Raw genomic sequence first — 5,000 nt, 5'->3', positions numbered from 1 at the left:
GGCCTCGGTCGGCGACCTCCGCCGTCGCCTCGGTGCCCCCGCCGGACCCCGGGGGTGCCCGCGACGGGGAGACGGCCGGGTCTACCGGGACGGCCTCGGGCGGGTCCGGCTTACCGGGGCCCCGGCCGGATCAGCCTTTCTGTTTCCCCCGCCACGATGGATGCACGGGATCCCGGCTCCGGGGCCGCGGGCCTCGGTCGGGGACCTCCGCCTTCGCCTCGGTGCCCACGCCGGACCCCGGGGGTGCCCGCGACGGGCAGAGGGCCGGGTCTACTGGGACGGCCTCGGGCGGGTCCGGCTTACCGGGGCCCCGGCCGGATCAGCCTTTCTGTTTCCCCCGCCACGATGGATGCACGGGATCCCGGCTCCGGCGCCGCGGGCCTCGGTCGGGGACCTCCGCCTTCGCCTCGGTGCCCCCGCCGGACCCCGGGGGTGTCCGCGCCGGGCAGTCTTCCCGGTCTACCGGGGCCCCGGCCGGATCAGCCTTTCTGTTTCCCCCGCCACGATGGATGCACGGGATCCCGGCTCCGGGTCCGCGGGCCTCGGTCGGGGACCTCCGCCGTCGCCTCGGCGCCCCCGCCGGACCCCGGGGGTGCCCGCGACGGGCAGTCGTCCCGGTCTACCGGGGCCCCGGCCGGATCAGCCTTTCTGTTTCCCCCGCCACGATGGATGCACGGGATCCCGGCTCCGGCGCCGCGGGCCTCGGTCGGGGACCTCCGCCTTCGCCTCGGTGCCCACGCCGGACCCCGGGGGTGTCCGCGCCGGGCAGTCTTCCCGGTCTACCGGGGCCCCGGCTGGATCAGCCTTTCTGTTTCCCCCGCCACGATGGATGCACGGGATCCCGGCTCCGGGTCCGCGGGCCTCGGTCGGGGACCTCCGCCGTCGCCTCGGTGCCCCCGCCGGACCCCGGGGGTGCCCGCGACGGGCAGTCGTCCCGGTCTACCGGGGCCCCGGCCGGATCAGCCTTTCTGTTTCCCCCGCCACGATGGATGCACGGGATCCCGGCTCCGGCGCCGCGGGCCTCGGTCGGGGACCTCCGCCTTCGCCTCGGTGCCCACGCCGGACCCCGGGGGTGTCCGCGCCGGGCAGTCTTCCCGGTCTACCGGGGCCCCGGCCGGATCAGCCTTTCTGTTTCCCCCGCCACGATGGATGCACGGGATCCCGGCTCCGGGGCCGCGGGCCTCGGTCGGGGACCTCCGCCGTCGCCTCGGTGCCCACGCCGGACCCCGGGGGTGCCCGAGACGGGGAGAGGGCCAGGTCTACCGGGACGGCCTCGGGCGGGTCCGGCTTACCGGGGCCCCGGCCGGATCAGCCTTTCTGTTTCCCCCGCCACGATGGATGCACGGGATCCCGGCTCCGGGTCCGCGGGCCTCGGTCGGGGACCTCCGCCGTCGCCTCGGTGCCCCCGCCGGACCCCGGGGGTGCCCGCGACGGGCAGTCGTCCCGGTCTACCGGGGCCCCGGCCGGATCAGCCTTTCTGTTTCCCCCGCCACGATGGATGCACGGGATCCCGGCTCCGGCGCCGCGGGCCTCGGTCGGGGACCTCCGCCTTCGCCTCGGTGCCCACGCCGGACCCCGGGGGTGTCCGCGCCGGGCAGTCTTCCCGGTCTACCGGGGCCCCGGCCGGATCAGCCTTTCTGTTTCCCCCGCCACGATGGATGCACGGGATCCCGGCTCCGGCGCCGCGGGCCTCGGTCGGGGACCTCCGCCGTCGCCTCGGTGCCCCCGCCGGACCCCGGGGGTGCCCGCGACGGGCAGTCGTCCCGGTCTACCGGGGCCCCGGCCGGATCAGCCTTTCTGTTTCCCCCGCCACGATGGATGCACGGGATCCCAGCTCCGGCGCCGCGGGCCTCGGTCGGGGACCTCCGCCTTCGCCTCGGTGCCCACGCCGGACCCCGGGGGTGTCCGCGCCGGGCAGTCTTCCCGGTCTACCGGGGCCCCGGCCGGATCAGCCTTTCTGTTTCCCCCGCCACGATGGATGCACGGGATCCCGGCTCCGGGTCCGCGGGCCTCGGTCGGGGACCTCCGCCGTCGCCTCGGTGCCCCCGCCGGACCCCGGGGGTGCCCGCGACGGGCAGTCGTCCCGGTCTACCGGGGCCCCGGCCGGATCAGCCTTTCTGTTTCCCCCGCCACGATGGATGCACGGGATCCCGGCTCCGGCGCCGCGGGCCTCGGTCGGGGACCTCCGCCGTCGCCTCGGTGCCCCCGCCGGACCCCGGGGGTGCCCGCGACGGGCAGTCGTCCCGGTCTACCGGGGCCCCGGCCGGATCAGCCTTTCTGTTTCCCCCGCCACGATGGATGCACGGGATCCCGGCTCCGGCGCCGCGGGCCTCGGTCGGGGACCTCCGCCTTCGCCTCGGTGCCCACGCCGGACCCCGGGGGTGTCCGCGCCGGGCAGTCTTCCCGGTCTACCGGGGCCCCGGCCGGATCAGCCTTTCTGTTTCCCCCGCCACGATGGATGCACGGGATCCCGGCTCCGGGTCCGCGGGCCTCGGTCGGGGACCTCCGCCGTCGCCTCGGTGCCCACGCCGGACCCCGGGGGTGCCCGAGACGGGGAGAGGGCCGGGTCTACCGGGACGGCCTCGGGCGGGTCCGGCTTACCGGGGCCCCGGCCGGATCAGCCTTTCTGTTTCCCCCGCCACGATGGATGCACGGGATCCCGGCTCCGGGTCCGCGGGCCTCGGTCGGGGACCTCCGCCGTCGCCTCGGTGCCCCCGCCGGACCCCGGGGGTGCCCGCGACGGGCAGTCGTCCCGGTCTACCGGGGCCCCGGCCGGATCAGCCTTTCTGTTTCCCCCGCCACGATGGATGCACGGGATCCCGGCTCCGGCGCCGCGGGCCTCGGTCGGGGACCTCCGCCTTCGCCTCGGTGCCCACGCCGGACCCCGGGGGTGTCCGCGCCGGGCAGTCTTCCCGGTCTACCGGGGCCCGGGCCGGATCAGCCTTTCTGTTTCCCCCGCCACGATGGATGCACGGGATCCCGGCTCCGGCGCCGCGGGCCTCGGTCGGGGACCTCCGCCGTCCCCTCGGTGCCCACGCCGGCCCCCGGGGGTGTCCGCGCCGGGCAGTCGTCCCGGTCTACCGGGACGGCCTTGGGCGGGTCCGGTTTACCCGGGCCTCGGCCGGCCTAGAGTGTTTCTGTTTCCCCGCCTTGATGGATGTACGGGATCCCGGCGCGGGGGCCCCGGGCCTCGGTCGGGGACCTCCGCCGTCGCCTCGGTGCCCGCGCCGGGGCCCTGGGGTGTCCGTGACGGGCAGCCGTCCCGGTCTACCGGGACGCTCGGGCGGGACCGGTTTACCCGGGCCTCGGCCGGACCGGAGTGTTTCCGTTTTCTGCTTCCCTGCCAGGATGGCTGCGAGGGGTTGATTGAAAGAGCTCGTTTGACGTGAAAAGCTTGACTTCAAGTGAAAAGTTTGTTACAATTTCTGCCATCTTCCTTCCTCCAAAGTTTTGGGTGTAGTTTTCCCAGAGGAACCTCTCGTAGGCCTTTCATTTCTCATCTTAACTTCCCTCATTTATTCCATATTTTCCTTCCTCTTGCCGAATGGCCGAATCCAGTCCATTTCTAGTCAAGGAAATTATTCTTATTTCTTGCTGACCTATTTGCTTTGTGGAGCAAGTCGTTCTTAGGTCCCTTTGTTCTTTCTTCAACTTCTTCTGCTCCTTCTCTCGACGCTTTCTCGTCTTGTTCTCTTACTTGGCTCTCTTTTGGCTGTTCTTTCTTCTCCTCCCGTCGTCCGTCCCCACTTTCATCTCTCCATCTTTCCTGTTCTTGGTCATCTCTACGTTGTTTATCAAATAATTCCGCTTTCTCTCTTGAATCTACTCGATATCTTTGCTCTCGCCAGCTCGCCGATATTTCAGCTCGCCGATATTTTGTGCTTTCCCGTCGTGTTTCCCATCCATTGCGATCTCTCTGCTCTCCCTGTCTTCTCGGTAAATCGGAGATGAATTTCTCTGGGCGGGTGGTTTCTCATCGCGTGTCTTGTGTGCGCTCCCTACGTTTCGTCCATCCCGTTTAATATCTATCCCTCCCTCCCTCTCCTTGCTTTCTTCCATTGCTTCTGCTAATATCATTTCCAGAATGATAACCCTGAGCCTGAACCTGAACCTAACCCTAACCCTACAACTTTTCTCCCTAACCCTAACCCTAACCCTAACCCTAACCCTAACCCTAACCCTAACCCTACAACTTTTCTCCCTAACCCTAACCCTAACCCTAACCCTAACCCTAACCCTAACTCTACAACTTGTTTCTCTAACCCTAACCCTAACCCTAACCCTAACCCCAACCCCAACCCTAACCCTAACCCTAACCCTAACCCTAACCCTACAACTTTTCTCCCTAACCCTAAAGCTAACCCTAACCCTAACCCCAACCCTAACCCTACAACTGTTTTCTCTAACCCCAACCCTAACCCTATAACTTTTCTCCCTAACCCTAACCCTAACCCTAACCCTAACCCCAACCCTAACCCCAACCCTAACCCTACAACTGTTTTCTCTAACCCTAACCCTAACCCTACAACTTTTCTCCCTAACCCTAACCCTAACCCTAACCCTAACCCTAACCCCAACCCTAACCCTACAACTGTTTTCTCTAACCCCAACCCTAACCCTATAACTTTTTTCCCTAACCCTAACCCTAACCCTAACCCACACTTTCGACTTAAAACCGTTTTTAGATTTAAAGTCGTCTTTCGACTTAAAGACGGACAGACGGCCCGGTCTACCGGGCCGCTCGGGCAGCCTCGGCCGGACCGGCGTCTCTGTTTCTGTTTCCCTGCCACGATGGATGTCGCGTGCGAGGGGTTGCTTTACATAGCTGGTTTGAAGTTGAAAGCTTCCGTTCTTGCCTAGATCTCTTGCTATCGCAAGCCTTCCGATCCAAGCTCCCATCGCAGTTTCAAGCGTCCTGCTTTCTTGGTTGGGAAAATCGGGGCGGCGAGACCTGACGCTCGCTTCCCCGACCCCGACCCTCACCCTTCTTCGAATGGTCT

This window comes from Pituophis catenifer, unplaced genomic scaffold, assembly GCF_029215685.1.
Source record: "Pituophis catenifer annectens isolate HBS135680 unplaced genomic scaffold, rPitCat1.0.hap2 SCAF_60, whole genome shotgun sequence".
In the NCBI taxonomy this organism is placed as follows: Eukaryota; Metazoa; Chordata; class Lepidosauria; order Squamata; family Colubridae; genus Pituophis; species Pituophis catenifer.
Note: the sequence above shows the minus strand (reverse complement) of the source record.